Below are 22,087 nucleotides of genomic sequence, written 5' to 3'. Positions count from 1 at the left end.
CGTCTCCCGATAAAAATGATACCTCACTTGTTTGAGTAGGCCTAGCGCCCGCGACAGGAAACGCCCCAAAGCGCAACGTGGACACAGCCAAATTTTTGAAGGAAAACAGAGGTGTTTTTTGCAAAGTGCCTACCTGTAGATTTTGGCCTGTAGCTCAGCCGCCACCTAGGGAAACCTACCAAACCTGTGCATTTCTGAAAACTAGAGACCTAGGGGAATCCAAGATGGGGTGACTTGTGTGGCTCAGACCAGGTTCTGTTACCCAGAATCCTTTGCAAACCTCAAAATTTGGCTAAAAAAACACATGTTCCTCACATTTCTGTGGCAGAAAGTTCTGGAATCTGAGAGGAGCCACAAATTTCCTTCCACCCAGCATTCCCCCACGTCTCCCGATAAAAATGATACCTCACTTGTGTGGGTAGGCCTAGCGCCCGCGACAGGAAACGCCCCAAAGCGCAACGTGGACACAGACAAATTTTTGAAGGAAAACAGAGGTGTTTTTTGCAAAGTGCCTACCTGTAGATTGTGGCCTGTAGCTCAGCCGCCACCTAGGGAAACCTACCAAACCTGTGCATTTCTGAAAACTAGAGACCTAGAATCCAAGATGGGGTGACTTGTGTGGCTCGGACCAGGTTCTGTTACCCAGAATCCTTTGCAAACCTCAAAATTTGGCTAAAAAAACACATGTTCCTCACATTTCTGTGGCAGAAAGTTCTGGAATCTGAGAGGAGCCACAAATTTCCTCCCACCCAGCGTTCCCCCACGTCTCCCGATAAAAATGATACCTCACTTGTGTGGGTAGGCCTAGCGCCCGCGACAGGAAATGCCCCAAAGCGCAACGTGGACACAGCCAAATTTTTGAAGGAAAAAAGAGGTTTTTTTTGCAAAGTGCCTACCTGTAGAGTTTGGCCTGTAGCTCAGCCGACACCTAGGGAAACCTACCAAACCTGTGCATTTCTGAAAACTAGAGACCTAGGGGAATCCAAGATGGGGTGACTTGTGTGGCTGGGACCAGGGTCTGTAACCCAGAATCCTTTGCAAACCTCAAAATTTGGCTAAAAAAACACATGTTCCTCACATTTCTGTGGCAGAAAGTTCTGGAATCTGAGAGGACCACAAATTTCCTTCCACCCAGCGTTCCCCCACGTCTCCCGATAAAAATGATACCTCACTTGTGTGGGTTGGCCTAGCTCCCGCGACAGGAAACGCCCCAAAGTGCAACGTGGACACATCCAAATTTTTGAAGGAAAACAGAGGTGTTTTTTGCAAAGTGCCTACCTGTAGATTTTGGCCTGTAGCTCAGCCGTCACCTAGGGAAACCTACCAAACCTGTGCATTTCTGAAAACTAGAGACCTAGGGGAATCCAAGATGGGATGACTTGTGTGGCTGGGACCAGGGTCTGTTACCCAGAATCCTTTGCAAACCTCAAAATTTGGCTAAAAAAACACATGTTCCTCACATTTCTGTGGCAGAAAGTTCTGGAATCTGAGAGGAGCCACAAATTTCCTTCCACCCAGCGTTCCCCCATGTCTCCCGATAAAAATGATACCTCACTTGTGTGGGTAGGCCTAGCGCCCGCGACAGGAAACGCCCCAAAGCACAACGTGGACACAGCCAAATTTTTGAAGGAAAACAGAGGTGTTTTTTGCAAAGTGCCTACCTGTAGATTTTGGCCTGTAGCTCAGCCGCCACCTAGGGAAACCTACCAAACCTGTGCATTTCTGAAAACTAGAGACCTAGGGGAATCCAAGATGGGGTGACATGTGTGGCTCAGACCAGGTTCTGTTACCCAGAATCCTCTGCAAACCTCAAAATGTGGCTAAAAAAACACATGTTCCTCACATTTCTGTGGCAGAAAGTTCTGGAATCTGAGAGGAGCCACAAATTTCTTTCCACCCAGCGTTCCCCCACGTCTCCCGATAAAAATGATACCTCACTTGTGTGGGTAGGCCTAGCGCCCGCGACAGGAAATGCCCCAAAGCGCAACGTGGACACAGCCAAATTTTTGAAGGAAAACAGAGGTTTTTTTTGCAAAGTGCCTACCTGTAGAGTTTGGCCTGTAGCTCAGCCGCCACCTAGGGAAACCTACCAAACCTGTGCATTTCTGTGCATTTCTGTGCAAAACTAGAGACCTAGAATCCAAGATGGGGTGACTTGTGTGGCTGGGACCAGGTTCTGTTACCCAGAATCCTTTGCAAACCTCAAAATTTGGCTAAAAAAACACATGTTCCTCACATTTCTGTGGCAGAAAGTTCTGGAATCTGAGAGGACCACAAATTTCCTTCCACCCAGCGTTCCCCCACGTCTCCCGATAAAAATGATACCTCACTTGTGTGGGTAGGCCTAGCTCCCACGACAGGAAACGCCCCAAAGTGCAACGTGGACACATCCAAATTTTTGAAGGAAAACAGAGGTGTTTTTTGCAAAGTGCCTACCTGTAGATTTTGGCCTGTAGCTCAGCCGCCACCTAGGGAAACCTACCAAACCTGTGCATTTCTGAAAACTAGAGACCTAGGGGAATCCAAGATGGGATGACTTGTGTGGCAGGGACCAGGGTCTGTTACCCAGAATCCTTTGCAAACCTCAAAATTTGGCTAAAAAAACACATGTTCCTCACATTTCTGTGGCAGAAAGTTCTGGAATCTGAGAGGAGCCACAAATTTCCTTCCACCCAGCGTTCCCCCATGTCTCCCGATAAAAATGATACCTCACTTGTGTGGGTAGGCCTAGCGCCCGCGACAGGAAACGCCCCAAAGCACAACGTGGACACAGCCAAATTTTTGAAGGAAAACAGAGGTGTTTTTTGCAAAGTGCCTACCTGTAGATTTTGGCCTGTAGCTCAGCCGCCACCTAGGGAAACCTACCAAACCTGTGCATTTCTGAAAACTAGAGACCTAGGGGAATCCAAGATGGGGTGACATGTGTGGCTCAGACCAGGTTCTGTTACCCAGAATCCTCTGCAAACCTCAAAATGTGGCTAAAAAAACACATGTTCCTCACATTTCTGTGGCAGAAAGTTCTGGAATCTGAGAGGAGCCACAAATTTCTTTCCACCCAGCGTTCCCCCACGTCTCCCGATAAAAATGATACCTCACTTGTTTGGGTAGGCCTAGCGCCTGCGACAGGAAACGCCCCAAAGCGCAACGTGGACACAGCCAAATTTTTTAAGGAAAACAGAGGTTTTTTTTGCAAAGTGCCTACCTGTAGAGTTTGGCCTGTAGCTCAGCCGCCACCTAGGGAAACCTACCAAACCTGTGCATTTCTGAAAACTAGAGACCTAGGGGAATCCAAGATGGGGTGACTTGTGTGGCTCGGACCAGGTTCTGTTACCCAGAATCCTCTGCAAACCTCAAAATGTGGCTAAAAAAACACATGTTCCTCACATTTCTGTGGCAGAAAGTTCTGGAATCTGAGAGGAGCCACAAATTTCCTTCCACCCAGCGTTCCCCCACGTCTCCCGATAAAAATGATACCTCACTTGTGTGGGTAGGCCTAGCGCCCGCGACAGGAAACGCCCCAAAGTGCAACGTTGACACATCCAAATTTTTGAAGGAAAACAGAGGTGTTTTTTGCAAAGTGCCTACCTGTAGATTTTGGCCTGTAGCTCAGCCGCCACCTAGGGAAACCTACCAAACCTGTGCATTTCTGAAAACTAGAGACCCAGGGGAATCCAAGATGGGGTGACTTGTGTGGCTCGGACCAGGTTCTGTTACCCAGAATCCATTGCAAACCTCAAAATATGGCTAAAAAAACACATGTTTCAAACATTTCTGTGGCAGAAAGTTCTGGAATCTGAGAGGAGCCACAAATTTCCTTCCACCCAGTGTTCCCCCACGTCTCCCGATAAAAATGATACCTCACTTGTGTGGGTAGGCCTAGCGCCCGCGACAGGAAACGCCCCAAAGCGCAACGTGGACACATCCAAATTTTTGAAGGAAAACAGAGGTGTTTTTTGCAAAGTGCCAACCTGTAGATTTTGGCCTGTAGCTCAGCCGCCACCTAGGGAAACCTACCAAACCTGTGCATTTCTGAAAACTAGAGACCTAGGGGAATCCAAGATGGGGTGACTTGTGTGGCTGGGACCAGGGTCTGTAACCCAGAATCCTTTGCAAACCTCAAAACTTGGCTAAAAAAACACATGTTCCTCACATTTCTGTGGCAGAAAGTTCTGGAATCTGAGAGGACCACAAATTTCCTTCCACCCAGCGTTCCCCCACGTCTCCCGATAAAAATGATACCTCACTTGTGTGGGTAGGCCTAGCGCCCGCGACAGGAAACGCCCCAAAGTGCAACGTGGACACATCCAAATTTTTGAAGGAAAACAGAGGTGTTTTTTGCAAAGTGCCTACCTGTAGATTTTGGCCTGTAGCTCAGCCGCCACCTAGGGAAACCTACCAAACCTGTGCATTTCTGAAAACTAGAGACCTAGGGGAATCCAAGATGGGGTGACTTGTGTGGCTGGGACCAGGGTCTGTTACCCAGAATCCTTTGCAAACCTCAAAATTTGGCTAAAAAAACACATGTTCCTCACATTTCTGTGGCAGAAAGTTCTGGAATCTGAGAGGAGCCACAAATTTCCTTCCAGCCAGCGTTCCCCCACGTCTCCCGATAAAAATGATACCTCACTTGTGTGGGTAGGCCTAGCGCCCGCGACAGGAAACGCCCCAAAGCACAACGTGGACACAGCCAAATTTTTGAAGGAAAACAGAGGTGTTTTTTGCAAAGTGCCTACCTGTAGATTTTGGCCTGTAGCTCAGCCGCCACCTAGGGAAACCTACCAAACCTGTGCATTTCTGAAAACTAGAGACCTGGGGGAATCCAAGATGGGTGACTTGTGTGGCTCAGACCAGGTTCTGTTACCCAGAATCCTCTGCAAACCTCAAAATGTGGCTAAAAAAACACATGTTCCTCAAATTTCTGTGGCAGAAAGTTCTGGAATCTGAGAAGAGCCACAAATTTCCTTCCACCCAGCGTTCCCCCACGTCTCCCGATAAAAATGATACCTCACTTGTGTGGGTAGGCCTAGCGCCCGCGACAGGAAACGCCCCAAAGTGCAACGTGGACACATCCAAATTTTTGAAGGAAAACAGAGGTGTTTTTTGCAAAGTGCCTACCTGTAGATTTTGGCCTGTAGCTCAGCCGCCACCTAGGGAAACCTACCAAACCTGTGCATTTCTGAAAACTAGAGACCTAGGGGAATCCAAGATGGGGTGACTTGTGTGGCTGGGACCAGGGTCTGTTACCCAGAATCCTTTGCAAACCTCAAAATTTGGCTAAAAAAACACATGTTCCTCACATTTCTGTGGCAGAAAGTTCCGGAATCTGAGAGGAGCCACAAATTTCCTTCCACCCAGCGTTCCCCCACGTCTCCCGATAAAAATGATACCTCACTTGTGTGGGTAGGCCTAGCGCCCGCGACAGGAAGCGCCCCAAAGCACAACGTGGACACAGCCAAATTTTTGAAGGAAAACAGAGGTGTTTTTTGCAAAGTGCCTACTAGTAGATTGTGGCCTGTAGCTCAGCCGCCACCTAGGGAAACCTACCAAACCTGTGCATTTCTGAAAACTAGAGACCTAGGGGAATCCAAGATGGGGTGACTTGTGTGGCTCAGACCAGGTTCTGTTACCCACAATCCTCTGCAAACCTCAAAATGTGGCTAAAAAAACACATGTTCCTCAAATTTCTGTGGCAGAAAGTTCTGGAATCTGAGAGGAGCCACAAATTTCTTTCCACCCAGCGTTCCCCCACGTCTCCCGATAAAAATGATACCTCACTTGTGTGGGTAGGCCTAGAGCCCGCGACAGGAAACGCCCCAAATCGCATCGTGGACACAGCCAAATTTTTGAAGGAAAACAGAGGTGTTTTTTACAAAGTGCCTACCTGTAGATTTTGGCCTGTAGCTCAGCCGCCACCTAGGGAAACCTACCAAACCTGTGCATTTCTGAAAACTAGAGACCTAGGGGAATCCAAGATGGGGTGACTTGTGTGGCTCGGACCAGATTCTGTTACCCAGAATCCTTTGCAAACCTCAAAATTTGGCTAAAAAAACACATGTTCCTCACATTTCTGTGGCAGAAAGTTCTGGAATCTGAGAGGAGCCACAAATTTCCTTCCACCCAGCGTTCCCCCACGTCTCCCGATAAAAATGATACCTCACTTGTGTGGGTAGGCCTAGCGCCCGCGACAGGAAACGCCCCAAAGTGCAACGTGGACACATCCAAATTTTTGAAGGAAAACAGAGGTGTTTTTTGCAAAGTGCCTACCTGTAGATTTTGGCCTGTAGCTCAGCCGCCACCTAGGGAAACCTACCAAACCTGTGCATTTCTGAAAACTAGAGACCTAGGGGAATCCAAGATGGGGTGACTTGTGTGGCTGGGACCAGGGTCTGTTACCCAGAATCCTTTGCAAACCTCAAAATTTGGCTAAAAAAACACATGTTCCTCACATTTCTGTGGCAGAAAGTTCTGGAATCTGAGAGGAGCCACAAATTTCCTTCCAGCCAGCGTTCCCCCACGTCTCCCGATAAAAATGATACCTCACTTGTGTGGGTAGGCCTAGCGCCCGCGACAGGAAACGCCCCAAAGCACAACGTGGACACAGCCAAATTTTTGAAGGAAAACAGAGGTGTTTTTTGCAAAGTGCCTACCTGTAGATTTTGGCCTGTAGCTCAGCCGCCACCTAGGGAAACCTACCAAACCTGTGCATTTCTGAAAACTAGAGACCTGGGGGAATCCAAGATGGGGTGACTTGTGTGGCTCAGACCAGGTTCTGTTACCCAGAATCCTCTGCAAACCTCAAAATGTGGCTAAAAAAACACATGTTCCTCAAATTTCTGTGGCAGAAAGTTCTGGAATCTGAGAAGAGCCACAAATTTCCTTCCACCCAGCGTTCCCCCACGTCTCCCGATAAAAATGATACCTCACTTGTGTGGGTAGGCCTAGCGCCCGCGACAGGAAACGCCCCAAAGTGCAACGTGGACACATCCAAATTTTTGAAGGAAAACAGAGGTGTTTTTTGCAAAGTGCCTACCTGTAGATTTTGGCCTGTAGCTCAGCCGCCACCTAGGGAAACCTACCAAACCTGTGCATTTCTGAAAACTAGAGACCTAGGGGAATCCAAGATGGGGTGACTTGTGTGGCTGGGACCAGGGTCTGTTACCCAGAATCCTTTGCAAACCTCAAAATTTGGCTAAAAAAACACATGTTCCTCACATTTCTGTGGCAGAAAGTTCCGGAATCTGAGAGGAGCCACAAATTTCCTTCCACCCAGCGTTCCCCCACGTCTCCCGATAAAAATGATACCTCACTTGTGTGGGTAGGCCTAGCGCCCGCGACAGGAAACGCCCCAAAGCACAACGTGGACACAGCCAAATTTTTGAAGGAAAACAGAGGTGTTTTTTGCAAAGTGCCTACTAGTAGATTGTGGCCTGTAGCTCAGCCGCCACCTAGGGAAACCTACCAAACCTGTGCATTTCTGAAAACTAGAGACCTAGGGGAATCCAAGATGGGGTGACTTGTGTGGCTCAGACCAGGTTCTGTTACCCACAATCCTCTGCAAACCTCAAAATGTGGCTAAAAAAACACATGTTCCTCAAATTTCTGTGGCAGAAAGTTCTGGAATCTGAGAGGAGCCACAAATTTCTTTCCACCCAGCGTTCCCCCACGTCTCCCGATAAAAATGATACCTCACTTGTGTGGGTAGGCCTAGCGCCCGCGACAGGAGACGCCCCAAATCGCATCGTGGACACAGCCACATTTTTGAAGGAAAACAGAGGTGTTTTTTACAAAGTGCCTACCTGTAGATTTTGGCCTGTAGCTCAGCCGCCACCTAGGGAAACCTACCAAACCTGTGCATTTCTGAAAACTAGAGACCTAGGGGAATCCAAGATGGGGTGACTTGTGTGGCTCGGACCAGATTCTGTTACCCAGAATCCTTTGCAAACCTCAAAATTTGGCTAAAAAAACACATGTTCCTCACATTTCTGTGGCAGAAAGTTCTGGAATCTGAGAGGAGCCACAAATTTCCTTCCACCCAGCGTTCCCCCACGTCTCCCAATAAAAATGATACCTCACTTGTGTGGGTAGGCCTAGCGCCCGCGACAGGTAACGCCCCAAAGCGCAACGTGGACACAGCCAAATTTTTGAAGGAAAACAGAGGTGTTTTTTGCAAGTGCCTACCTTTAGAGTTTGGCCTGTAGCTCAGCCGCCACCTAGGGAAACCTACCAAACCTGTGCATTTCTGAAAACTAGAGACCTAGGGGAATCCAAGATGGGGTGACTTGTGTGGCTCGGACCAGGTTCTGTTACCCAGAATCCATTGCAAACCTTAAAATTTGGTTAAAAAAACACATGTTCCTCACATTTCTGTGGCAGAAAGTTCTGGAATCTGAGAGGAGCCACAAATTTCCTTCCACCCAGCGTTCCCCCACATCTCCCGATAAAAATTATACCTCACTTGTGTGGGTAGGCCTAGCGCCCGCGACAGGAAACGCCCCACAACGCAACGTGGACACATCTAAATTTTTGAAGGAAAACAGAGGTGTTTTTTGCAAAGTGCCTACCTGTAGATTTTGGCCTGTAGCTCCGCCGCCACCTAGAGAAACCTACCAAACCTGTGCATTTCTGACAACTAGAGACCTAGGGGAATCCAAGATGGGGTGACTTGTGTGGCTCGGACCAGGTTCTGTTACCCAGAATCCTTTGCAAACCTCAAAATTTGGCTAAAAAAACACATGTTCCTCACATTTCTGTGGCAGAAAGTTCTGGAATCTGAGAGGAGCCACAAATTTCCTTCCACCCAGCGTTCCCCCACGTCTCCCGATAAAAATGATACCTCACTTGTGTGGGTAGGCCTAGCGCCCGCGACAGGAAACGCCCCAAAGCGCAACGTGGACACAGACAAATTTTTGAAGGAAAACAGAGGTGTTTTTTGCAAAGTGCCTACCTGTAGATTGTGGCCTGTAGCTCAGCCGCCACCTAGGGAAACCTACCAAACCTGTGCATTTCTGAAAACTAGAGACCTAGAATCCAAGATGGGGTGACTTGTGTGGCTCGGACCAGGTTCTGTTACCCAGAATCCTTTGCAAACCTCAAAATTTGGCTAAAAAAACACATGTTCCTCACATTTCTGTGGCAGAAAGTTCTGGAATCTGAGAGGAGCCACAAATTTCCTCCCACCCAGCGTTCCCCCACGTCTCCCGATAAAAATGATACCTCACTTGTGTGGGTAGGCCTAGCGCCCGCGACAGGAAATGCCCCAAAGCGCAACGTGGACACAGCCAAATTTTTGAAGGAAAACAGAGGTTTTTTTTGCAAAGTGCCTACCTGTAGAGTTTGGCCTGTAGCTCAGCCGACACCTAGGGAAACCTACCAAACCTGTGCATTTCTGAAAACTAGAGACCTAGGGGAATCCAAGATGGGGTGACTTGTGTGGCTGGGACCAGGGTCTGTAACCCAGAATCCTTTGCAAACCTCAAAATTTGGCTAAAAAAACACATGTTCCTCACATTTCTGTGGCAGAAAGTTCTGGAATCTGAGAGGACCACAAATTTCCTTCCACCCAGCGTTCCCCCACGTCTCCCGATAAAAATGATACCTCACTTGTGTGGGTAGGCCTAGCTCCCGCGACAGGAAACGCCCCAAAGTGCAACGTGGACACATCCAAATTTTTGAAGGAAAACAGAGGTGTTTTTTGCAAAGTGCCTACCTGTAGATTTTGGCCTGTAGCTCAGCCGCCACCTAGGGAAACCTACCGAACCTGTGCATTTCTGAAAACTAGAGACCTAGGGGAATCCAAGATGGGGTGACTTGTGTGGCTCGGACCAGGTTCTGTTACCCAGAATCCTCTGCAAACCTCAAAATGTGGCTAAAAAAACACATGTTCCTCACATTTCTGTGGCAGAAAGTTCTGGAATCTGAGAGGAGCCACAAATTTCCTTCCACCCAGCGTTCCCCCACGTCTCCCGATAAAAATGATACCTCACTTGTGTGGGTAGGCCTAGTTCCCGCCACAGGAAACGCCCCAAAGTGCAACGTGGACACATCCAAATTTTTGAAGGAAAACAGAGGTGTTTTTTGCAAAGTGCCTACCTGTAGATTTTGGCCTGTAGCTCAGCCGCCACCTAGGGAAACCTACCAAACCTGTGCATTTCTGAAAACTAGAGACCTAGGGGAATCCAAGATGGGGTGACTTGTGTGGCTGGGACCAGGGTCTGTTACCCAGAATCCTTTGCAAACCTCAAAATTTGGCTAAAAAAACACATGTTCCTCACATTTCTGTGGCAGAAAGTTCCGGAATCTGAGAGGAGCCACAAATTTCCTTCCACCCAGCGTTCCCCCACGTCTCCCGATAAAAATGATACCTCACTTGTGTGGGTAGGCCTAGCGCCCGCGACAGGAAACGCCCCAAAGCACAACGTGGACACAGCCAAATTTTTGAAGGAAAACAGAGGTGTTTTTTGCAAAGTGCCTACTAGTAGATTGTGGCCTGTAGCTCAGCCGCCACCTAGGGAAACCTACCAAACCTGTGCATTTCTGAAAACTAGAGACCTAGGGGAATCCAAGATGGGGTGACTTGTGTGGCTCAGACCAGGTTCTGTTACCCACAATCCTCTGCAAACCTCAAAATGTGGCTAAAAAAACACATGTTCCTCAAATTTCTGTGGCAGAAAGTTCTGGAATCTGAGAGGAGCCACAAATTTCTTTCCACCCAGCGTTCCCCCACGTCTCCCGATAAAAATGATACCTCACTTGTGTGGGTAGGCCTAGCGCCCGCGACAGGAGACGCCCCAAATCGCATCGTGGACACAGCCACATTTTTGAAGGAAAACAGAGGTGTTTTTTACAAAGTGCCTACCTGTAGATTTTGGCCTGTAGCTCAGCCGCCACCTAGGGAAACCTACCAAACCTGTGCATTTCTGAAAACTAGAGACCTAGGGGAATCCAAGATGGGGTGACTTGTGTGGCTCGGACCAGATTCTGTTACCCAGAATCCTTTGCAAACCTCAAAATTTGGCTAAAAAAACACATGTTCCTCACATTTCTGTGGCAGAAAGTTCTGGAATCTGAGAGGAGCCACAAATTTCCTTCCACCCAGCGTTCCCCCACGTCTCCCAATAAAAATGATACCTCACTTGTGTGGGTAGGCCTAGCGCCCGCGACAGGTAACGCCCCAAAGCGCAACGTGGACACAGCCAAATTTTTGAAGGAAAACAGAGGTGTTTTTTGCAAGTGCCTACCTTTAGAGTTTGGCCTGTAGCTCAGCCGCCACCTAGGGAAACCTACCAAACCTGTGCATTTCTGAAAACTAGAGACCTAGGGGAATCCAAGATGGGGTGACTTGTGTGGCTCGGACCAGGTTCTGTTACCCAGAATCCATTGCAAACCTTAAAATTTGGTTAAAAAAACACATGTTCCTCACATTTCTGTGGCAGAAAGTTCTGGAATCTGAGAGGAGCCACAAATTTCCTTCCACCCAGCGTTCCCCCACATCTCCCGATAAAAATTATACCTCACTTGTGTGGGTAGGCCTAGCGCCCGCGACAGGAAACGCCCCACAACGCAACGTGGACACATCTAAATTTTTGAAGGAAAACAGAGGTGTTTTTTGCAAAGTGCCTACCTGTAGATTTTGGCCTGTAGCTCCGCCGCCACCTAGAGAAACCTACCAAACCTGTGCATTTCTGACAACTAGAGACCTAGGGGAATCCAAGATGGGGTGACTTGTGTGGCTCGGACCAGGTTCTGTTACCCAGAATCCTTTGCAAACCTCAAAATTTGGCTAAAAAAACACATGTTCCTCACATTTCTGTGGCAGAAAGTTCTGGAATCTGAGAGGAGCCACAAATTTCCTTCCACCCAGCGTTCCCCCACGTCTCCCGATAAAAATGATACCTCACTTGTGTGGGTAGGCCTAGCGCCCGCGACAGGAAACGCCCCAAAGCGCAACGTGGACACAGACAAATTTTTGAAGGAAAACAGAGGTGTTTTTTGCAAAGTGCCTACCTGTAGATTGTGGCCTGTAGCTCAGCCGCCACCTAGGGAAACCTACCAAACCTGTGCATTTCTGAAAACTAGAGACCTAGAATCCAAGATGGGGTGACTTGTGTGGCTCGGACCAGGTTCTGTTACCCAGAATCCTTTGCAAACCTCAAAATTTGGCTAAAAAAACACATGTTCCTCACATTTCTGTGGCAGAAAGTTCTGGAATCTGAGAGGAGCCACAAATTTCCTCCCACCCAGCGTTCCCCCACGTCTCCCGATAAAAATGATACCTCACTTGTGTGGGTAGGCCTAGCGCCCGCGACAGGAAATGCCCCAAAGCGCAACGTGGACACAGCCAAATTTTTGAAGGAAAACAGAGGTTTTTTTTGCAAAGTGCCTACCTGTAGAGTTTGGCCTGTAGCTCAGCCGACACCTAGGGAAACCTACCAAACCTGTGCATTTCTGAAAACTAGAGACCTAGGGGAATCCAAGATGGGGTGACTTGTGTGGCTGGGACCAGGGTCTGTAACCCAGAATCCTTTGCAAACCTCAAAATTTGGCTAAAAAAACACATGTTCCTCACATTTCTGTGGCAGAAAGTTCTGGAATCTGAGAGGACCACAAATTTCCTTCCACCCAGCGTTCCCCCACGTCTCCCGATAAAAATGATACCTCACTTGTGTGGGTAGGCCTAGCTCCCGCGACAGGAAACGCCCCAAAGTGCAACGTGGACACATCCAAATTTTTGAAGGAAAACAGAGGTGTTTTTTGCAAAGTGCCTACCTGTAGATTTTGGCCTGTAGCTCAGCCGCCACCTAGGGAAACCTACCGAACCTGTGCATTTCTGAAAACTAGAGACCTAGGGGAATCCAAGATGGGGTGACTTGTGTGGCTCGGACCAGGTTCTGTTACCCAGAATCCTCTGCAAACCTCAAAATGTGGCTAAAAAAACACATGTTCCTCACATTTCTGTGGCAGAAAGTTCTGGAATCTGAGAGGAGCCACAAATTTCCTTCCACCCAGCGTTCCCCCACGTCTCCCGATAAAAATGATACCTCACTTGTGTGGGTAGGCCTAGTTCCCGCCACAGGAAACGCCCCAAAGTGCAACGTGGACACATCCAAATTTTTGAAGGAAAACAGAGGTGTTTTTTGCAAAGTGCCTACCTGTAGATTTTGGCCTGTAGCTCAGCCGCCACCTAGGGAAACCTACCAAACCTGTGCATTTCTGAAAACTAGAGACCTAGGGGAATCCAAGATGGGGTGACTTGTGTGGCTGGGACCAGGGTCTGTTACCCAGAATCCTTTGCAAACCTCAAAATTTGGCTAAAAAAACACATGTTCCTCACATTTCTGTGGCAGAAAGTTCCGGAATCTGAGAGGAGCCACAAATTTCCTTCCACCCAGCGTTCCCCCACGTCTCCCGATAAAAATGATACCTCACTTGTGTGGGTAGGCCTAGCGCCCGCGACAGGAAACGCCCCAAAGCACAACGTGGACACAGCCAAATTTTTGAAGGAAAACAGAGGTGTTTTTTGCAAAGTGCCTACTAGTAGATTGTGGCCTGTAGCTCAGCCGCCACCTAGGGAAACCTACCAAACCTGTGCATTTCTGAAAACTAGAGACCTAGGGGAATCCAAGATGGGGTGACTTGTGTGGCTCAGACCAGGTTCTGTTACCCACAATCCTCTGCAAACCTCAAAATGTGGCTAAAAAAACACATGTTCCTCAAATTTCTGTGGCAGAAAGTTCTGGAATCTGAGAGGAGCCACAAATTTCTTTCCACCCAGCGTTCCCCCACGTCTCCCGATAAAAATGATACCTCACTTGTGTGGGTAGGCCTAGCGCCCGCGACAGGAAACGCCCCAAATCGCATCGTGGACACAGCCAAATTTTTGAAGGAAAACAGAGGTGTTTTTTACAAAGTGCCTACCTGTAGATTTTGGCCTGTAGCTCAGCCGCCACCTAGGGAAACCTACCAAACCTGTGCATTTCTGAAAACTAGAGACCTAGGGGAATCCAAGATGGGGTGACTTGTGTGGCTCGGACCAGATTCTGTTACCCAGAATCCTTTGCAAACCTCAAAATTTGGCTAAAAAAACACATGTTCCTCACATTTCTGTGGCAGAAAGTTCTGGAATCTGAGAGGAGCCACAAATTTCCTTCCACCCAGCGTTCCCCCACGTCTCCCAATAAAAATGATACCTCACTTGTGTGGGTAGGCCTAGCGCCCGCGACAGGAAACGCCCCAAAGCGCAACGTGGACACAGCCAAATTTTTGAAGGAAAACAGAGGTGTTTTTTGCAAGTGCCTACCTTTAGAGTTTGGCCTGTAGCTCAGCCGCCACCTAGGGAAACCTACCAAACCTGTGCATTTCTGAATACTAGAGACCTAGGGGAATCCAAGATGGGGTGACTTGTGTGGCTCGGACCAGGTTCTGTTACCCAGAATCCATTGCAAACCTTAAAATTTGGTTAAAAAAACACATGTTCCTCACATTTCTGTGGCAGAAAGTTCTGGAATCTGAGAGGAGCCACAAATTTCCTTCCACCCAGCGTTCCCCCACATCTCCCGATAAAAATTATACCTCACTTGTGTGGGTAGGCCTAGCGCCCGCGACAGGAAACGCCCCACAACGCAACGTGGACACATCTAAATTTTTGAAGGAAAACAGAGGTGTTTTTTGCAAAGTGCCTACCTGTAGATTTTGGCCTGTAGCTCCGCCGCCACCTAGAGAAACCTACCAAACCTGTGCATTTCTGACAACTAGAGACCTAGGGGAATCCAAGATGGGGTGACTTGTGTGGCTCGGACCAGGTTCTGTTACCCAGAATCCTTTGCAAACCTCAAAATTTGGCTAAAAAAACACATGTTCCTCACATTTCTGTGGCAGAAAGTTCTGGAATCTGAGAGGAGCCACAAATTTCCTTCCACCCAGCGTTCCCCCACGTCTCCCGATAAAAATGATACCTCACTTGTGTGGGTAGGCCTAGCGCCCGCGACAGGAAACGCCCCAAAGCGCAACGTGGACACAGACAAATTTTTGAAGGAAAACAGAGGTGTTTTTTGCAAAGTGCCTACCTGTAGATTGTGGCCTGTAGCTCAGCCGCCACCTAGGGAAACCTACCAAACCTGTGCATTTCTGAAAACTAGAGACCTAGAATCCAAGATGGGGTGACTTGTGTGGCTCGGACCAGGTTCTGTTACCCAGAATCCTTTGCAAACCTCAAAATTTGGCTAAAAAAACACATGTTCCTCACATTTCTGTGGCAGAAAGTTCTGGAATCTGAGAGGAGCCACAAATTTCCTCCCACCCAGCGTTCCCCCACGTCTCCCGATAAAAATGATACCTCACTTGTGTGGGTAGGCCTAGCGCCCGCGACAGGAAATGCCCCAAAGCGCAACGTGGACACAGCCAAATTTTTGAAGGAAAACAGAGGTTTTTTTTGCAAAGTGCCTACCTGTAGAGTTTGGCCTGTAGCTCAGCCGACACCTAGGGAAACCTACCAAACCTGTGCATTTCTGAAAACTAGAGACCTAGGGGAATCCAAGATGGGGTGACTTGTGTGGCTGGGACCAGGGTCTGTAACCCAGAATCCTTTGCAAACCTCAAAATTTGGCTAAAAAAACACATGTTCCTCACATTTCTGTGGCAGAAAGTTCTGGAATCTGAGAGGACCACAAATTTCCTTCCACCCAGCGTTCCCCCATGTCTCCCGATAAAAATGATACCTCACTTGTGTGGGTAGGCCTAGCTCCCGCGACAGGAAACGCCCCAAAGTGCAACGTGGACACATCCAAATTTTTGAAGGAAAACAGAGGTGTTTTTTGCAAAGTGCCTACCTGTAGATTTTGGCCTGTAGCTCAGCCGCCACCTAGGGAAACCTACCGAACCTGTGCATTTCTGAAAACTAGAGACCTAGGGGAATCCAAGATGGGGTGACTTGTGTGGCTCGGACCAGGTTCTGTTACCCAGAATCCTCTGCAAACCTCAAAATGTGGCTAAAAAAACACATGTTCCTCACATTTCTGTGGCAGAAAGTTCTGGAATCTGAGAGGAGCCACAAATTTCCTTCCACCCAGCGTTCCCCCACGTCTCCCGATAAAAATGATACCTCACTTGTGTGGGTAGGCCTAGTTCCCGCCACAGGAAACGCCCCAAAGTGCAACGTGGACACATCCAAATTTTTGAAGGAAAACAGAGGTGTTTTTTGCAAAGTGCCTACCTGTAGATTTTGGCCTGTAGCTCAGCCGCCACCTAGGGAAACCTACCAAACCTGTGCATTTCTGAAAACTAGAGACCCAGGGGAATCCAAGATGGGGTGACTTGTGTGGCTCGGACCAGATTCTGTTACCCAGAATCCTTTGCAAACCTCAAAATTTGGCTAAAAAAACACATGTTCCTCACATTTCTGTGGCAGAAAGTTCTGGAATCTGAGAGGAGCCACAAATTTCCTTCCACCCAGCGTTCCCCCACGTCTCCCAATAAAAATGATACCTCACTTGTGTGGGTAGGCCTAGCGCCCGCGACAGGAAACGCCCCAAAGCGCAACGTGGACACAGCCAAATTTTTGAAGGAAAACAGAGGTGTTTTTTGCAAGTGCCTACCTTTAGAGTTTGGCCTGTAGCTCAGCCGCCACCTAGGGAAACCTACCAAACCTGTGCATTTCTGAAAACTAGAGACCTAGGGGAATCCAAGATGGGGTGACTTGTGTGGCTCGGACCAGGTTCTGTTACCCAGAATCCATTGCAAACCTTAAAATTTGGTTAAAAAAACACATGTTCCTCACATTTCTGTGGCAGAAAGTTCTGGAATCTGAGAGGAGCCACAAATTTCCTTCCACCCAGCGTTCCCCCACATCTCCCGATAAAAATTATACCTCACTTGTGTGGGTAGGCCTAGCGCCCGCGACAGGAAACGCCCCAAAACGCAACGTGGACACATCTAAATTTTTGAAGGAAAACAGAGGTGTTTTTTGCAAAGTGCCTACCTGTAGATTTTGGCCTGTAGCTCCGCCGCCACCTAGAGAAACCTACCAAACCTGTGCATTTCTGACAACTAGAGACCTAGGGGAATCCAAGATGGGGTGACTTGTGTGGCTCGGACCAGGTTCTGTTACCCAGAATCCTTTCCAAACCTCAAAATTTGGCTCAAAAAACACATGTTCCTCACATTTCTGTGGCAGAAAATTCTGGAATCTGAGAGGAGACACACATTTCCTTCCAACCAGCGTTCCCCCACGTCTCCCGATAAAAATGATACCTCACTTGTTTGAGTAGGCCTAGCGCCCGCGACAGGAAACGCCCCAAAGCGCAACGTGGACACAGCCAAATTTTTGAAGGAAAACAGAGGTGTTTTTTGCAAAGTGCCTACCTATAGATTTTGGCCTGTAGCTCAGCCGCCACCTAGGGAAACCTACCAAACCTGTGCATTTCTAAAAACTAGAGACCTAGGGGAATCCAAGATGGGGTGACTTGTGTGGCTCGTACCAGGTTCTGTTACCCAGAATCCTTTGCAAACCTCAAAATTTGGCTAAAAAAACACATGTTCCTCACATTTCTGTGGCAGAAAGTTCTGGAATCTGAGAGGAGCCACAAATTTCCTTCCACCCAGCGTTCCCCCACGTCTCCCGATAAAAATTATACCTCACTTGTGTGGGTAGGCCTAGCGCCCGCAACAGGAAACGCCCCAAAGCGCAACGTGGACACAGACAAATTTTTGAAGGAAAACAGAGGTGTTTTTTGCAAAGTGCCTACCTGTAGATTGTGGCCTGTAGCTCAGCCGCCACCTAGGGAAACCTACCAAACCTGTGCATTTCTGAAAACTAGAGACCTAGGGGAATCCAAGATGGGGTGACTTGTGTGGCTCGGACCAGGTTCTGTTTCCCAGAATCCTTTGCAAACCTCAAAATTTGGCTAAAAAAACACATGTTCCTCACATTTCTGTGGCAGAAAGTTCTGGAATCTGAGAGGAGCCACAAATTTCCTTCCACCCAGCTTTCCCCCACGTCTCCCGATAAAAATGATACCTCACTTGTGTGGGTAGGCCTAGCGCCCGCGACAGGTAACGCCCCAAAGCGCAACGTGGACACAGCCAAATTTTTGAAGGAAAACAGAGGTGTTTTTTACAAAGTGCCTACCTGTAGATTTTGGCCTGTAGCTCAGCCGCCACCTAGGGAAACCTACCAAACCTGTGCATTTCTGAAAACTAGAGACCTAGGGGAATCCAAGATGGGGTGACTTGTGTGGCTCGGACCAGGTTCTGTTACCCAGAATCCTTTGCAAACCTCAAAATTTGGCTACAAAAACACATGTTCCTCACATTTCTGTGGCAGAAAGTTCTGGAATCTGAGAGGAGCCACAAATTTCCTCCCACCCAGCGTTCCCCCACGTCTCCCGATAAAAATGATACCTCACTTGTGTGGGTAGGCCTAGCGCCCGCGACAGGAAACGCCCCAAAGCGCAACGTGGACACAGCCAAATTTTTGAAGGAAAACAGAGGTTTTTTTTGCAAAGTTCCTACCTGTAGAGTTTGGCCTGTAGCTCAGCCGACACCTAGGGAAACCTACCAAACCTGTGCATTTCTGAAAACTAGCGACCTAGGGGAATCCAAGATGGGGTGACTTGTGTGGCTGGGACCAGGGTCTGTAACCCAGAATCCTTTGCAAACCTCAAAATTTGGCTAAAAAAACACATGTTCCTCACATTTCTGTGGCAGAAAGTTCTGGAATCTGAGAGGAGCCACAAATTTCCTTCCACCCAGCGTTCCCCCACGTCTCCCGATAAAAATGATACCTCACTTGTGTGGGTAGGCCTAGCGCCCGCGACAGGAAACGCCCCAAAGTGCAACGTGGACACATCCAAATTTTTGAAGGAAAACAGAGGTGTTTTTTGCAAAGTGCCTACCTGTAGATTTTGGCCTGTAGCTCAGCCGCCACCTAGGGAAACCTACCAAACCTGTGCATTTCTGAAAACTAGAGACCTAGGGGAATCCAGGATAGGATGACTTGTGTGGCTGGGACCAGGGTCTGTTACCCAGAATCCTTTGCAAACCTCAAAATTTGGCTAAAAAAACACATGTTCCTCACATTTCTGTGGCAGAAAGTTCTGGAATCTGAGAGGAGCCACAAATTTCCTTCCACCCAGCGTTCCCCCATGTCTCCCGATAAAAATGATACCTCACTTGTGTGGGTAGGCCTAGCGCCCGCGACAGGAAACGCCCCAAAGCACAACGTGGACACAGCCAAATTTTTGAAGGAAAACAGAGGTGTTTTTTGCAAAGTGCCTACCTGTAGATTTTGGCCTGTAGCTCAGCCGCCACCTAGGGAAACCTACCAAACCTGTGCATTTCTGAAAACTAGAGACCTAGGGGAATCCAAGATGGGGTGACTTGTGTGGCTCAGACCAGGTTCTGTTACCCAGAATCCTCTGCAAACCTCAAAATGTGGCTAAAAAAACACATGTTCCTCACATTTCTGTGGCAGAAAGTTCTGGAATCTGAGAGGAGCCACAAATTTCCTTCCACCCAGCGTTCCCCCATGTCTCCCGATAAAAATGATACCTCACTTGTGTGGGTAGGCCTAGCGCCCGCGACAGGAAACGCCCCAAAGCGCAACGTGGACACAGCCAAATTTTTGAAGGAAAACAGAGTTTTTTTTTGCAAAGTGCCTACCTGTAGAGTTTGGCCTGTAGCTCAGCCGACACCTAGGGAAACCTACCAAACCTGTGCCTTTCTGAAAACTAGAGACCTAGGGGAATCCAAGATGGGGTGACTTGTGTGGATGGGACCAGGGTCTGTAACCCAGAATCCTTTGCAAACCTCAAAATTTGGCTAAAAAAACACATGTTCCTCACATTTCTGTGGCAGAAAGTTCTGGAATCTGAGAGGAGCCACAAATTTCCTTCCACCCAGCGTTCCCCCACGTCTCCCGATAAAAATGATACCTCACTTGTGTGGGTAGGCCTAGCGCCCGCGACAGGAAACGACCCAAAGCATAACGTGGACACAGCCACATTTTTGAAGGAAAACAGAGGTGTTTTTTGCAAAGTGCCTACCTGTAGATTTTGGCCTGTAGCTCAGCCGCCACCTAGGGAAACCTACAAAACCTGTGCATTTCTGAAAACTAGAGACCTAGGGGAATCCAAGACGGGGTGACTTGTGTGGCTCAGACCAGGTTCTGTTACCAAGAATCCTCTGCAAACCTCAAAATGTGGCTAAAAAAACACATGTTCCTCACATTTCTGTGGCAGAAAGTTCTGGAATCTGAGAGGAGCCACAAATTTCTTTCCACCCTGCGTTCCCCCACGTCTCCTGATAAAAATGATACCTCACTTGTGTGGGTAGGCCTAGCGCCCGCGACAGGAACCGCCCCAAAGCGCAACGTGTACACAGCCAAATTTTTGAAGGAAAACAGAGGTGTTTTTTGCAAAGTGCCTACCTGTAGATTTTGGCCTGTAGCTCAGCCGCCACCTAGAGAAACCTGCCAAACCTGTGCATTTCTGAAAACTAGAGACCTAGGGGAATCTAAGATGGGGTGACTTGTGTGGCTCGGACCAGGTTCTGTTACCCAGAATCCTTTGCAAACCTCAAAATTTGGCTAAAAAAACACATGTTCCTCACATTTCTGTGGCAGAAAGTTCTGGAATCTGAGAGGAGCCACAAATTTCTTTCCACCCTGCGTTCCCCCACGTCTCCTGATAAAAATGATACCTCACTTGTGTGGGTAGGCCTAGCGCCCGCGACAGGAAACGCTCCAAAGCGCAACGTGTACACAGCCAAATTTTTGAAGGAAAACAGAGGTGTTTTTTGCAAAGTGCCTACCTGTAGATTTTGGCCTGTAGCTCAGCCGCCACCTAGAGAAACCTGCCAAACCTGTGCATTTCTGAAAACTAGAGACCTAGGGGAATCTAAGATGGGGTGACTTGTGTGGCTCGGACCAGGTTCTGTTACCCAGAATCCTTTGCAAACCTCAAAATTTGGCTAAAAAAACACATGTTCCTCACATTTCTGTGGCAGAAAGTTCTGGAATCTGAGAGGAGCCACAAATTTCCTCCCACCCAGCGTTCCCCCACGTCTCCCGATAAAAATGATACCTCACTTGTGTGGGTAGGCCTAGCGCCCGTGACAGGAAACGCCCCAAAGCGCAACGTGGACACAGCCAAATTTTTGAAGGAAAACAGAGGTTTTTTTTGCAAAGTTCCTACCTGTAGAGTTTGGCCTGTAGCTCAGCCGACACCTAGGGAAACCTACCAAACCTGTGCATTTCTGAAAACTAGCGACCTAGGGGAATCCAAGATGGGGTGACTTGTGTGGCTGGGACCAGGGTCTGTAACCCAGAATCCTTTGCAAACCTCAAAATTTGGCTAAAAAAACACATGTTCCTCACATTTCTGTGGCAGAAAGTTCTGGAATCTGAGAGGAGCCACAAATTTCCTTCCACCCAGCGTTCCCCCACGTCTCCCGATAAAAATGATACCTCACTTGTGTGGGTAGGCCTAGCGCCCGCGACAGGAAACGCCCCAAAGTGCAACGTGGACACATCCAAATTTTTGAAGGAAAACAGAGGTGTTTTTTGCAAAGTGCCTACTTGTAGATTTTGGCCTGTAGCTCAGCCGACACCTAGGGAAACCTACCAAACCTGTGCATTTCTGAAAACTAGAGACCTAGGGGAATCCAAGATGGGGTGACTTGTGTTGCTGGGACCAGGGTCTGTAACCCAGAATCCTTTGCAAACCTCAAAATTTGGCTAAAAAAACACATGTTCCTCACATTTCTGTGGCAGAAAGTTCTGGAATCTGAGAGGAGCCACAAATTTCCTTCCACCCAGCGTTCCCCCACGTCTCCCGATAAAAATGATACCTCACTTGTGTGGGTAGGCCTAGCGCCCGCGACAGGAAACGCCCCAAAGTGCAACGTGGACACATCCACATTTTTGAAGGAAAACAGAGGTGTTTTTTGCAAAGTGCCTACCTGTAGATTGTGGCCTGTAGCTCAGCCGCCACCTAGGGAAACCTACCAAACCTGTGCATTTCTGAAAACTAGAGACCTAGGGGAATCCAAGATGGGATGACTTGTGTGGCTGGGACCAGGGTCTGTTACCCAGAAT

The sequence above is a fragment of the Pleurodeles waltl genome, chromosome 5 (genome assembly GCF_031143425.1).
Source record: "Pleurodeles waltl isolate 20211129_DDA chromosome 5, aPleWal1.hap1.20221129, whole genome shotgun sequence".
NCBI classification, from domain to species: domain Eukaryota; kingdom Metazoa; phylum Chordata; class Amphibia; order Caudata; family Salamandridae; genus Pleurodeles; species Pleurodeles waltl.
Note: the sequence above shows the minus strand (reverse complement) of the source record.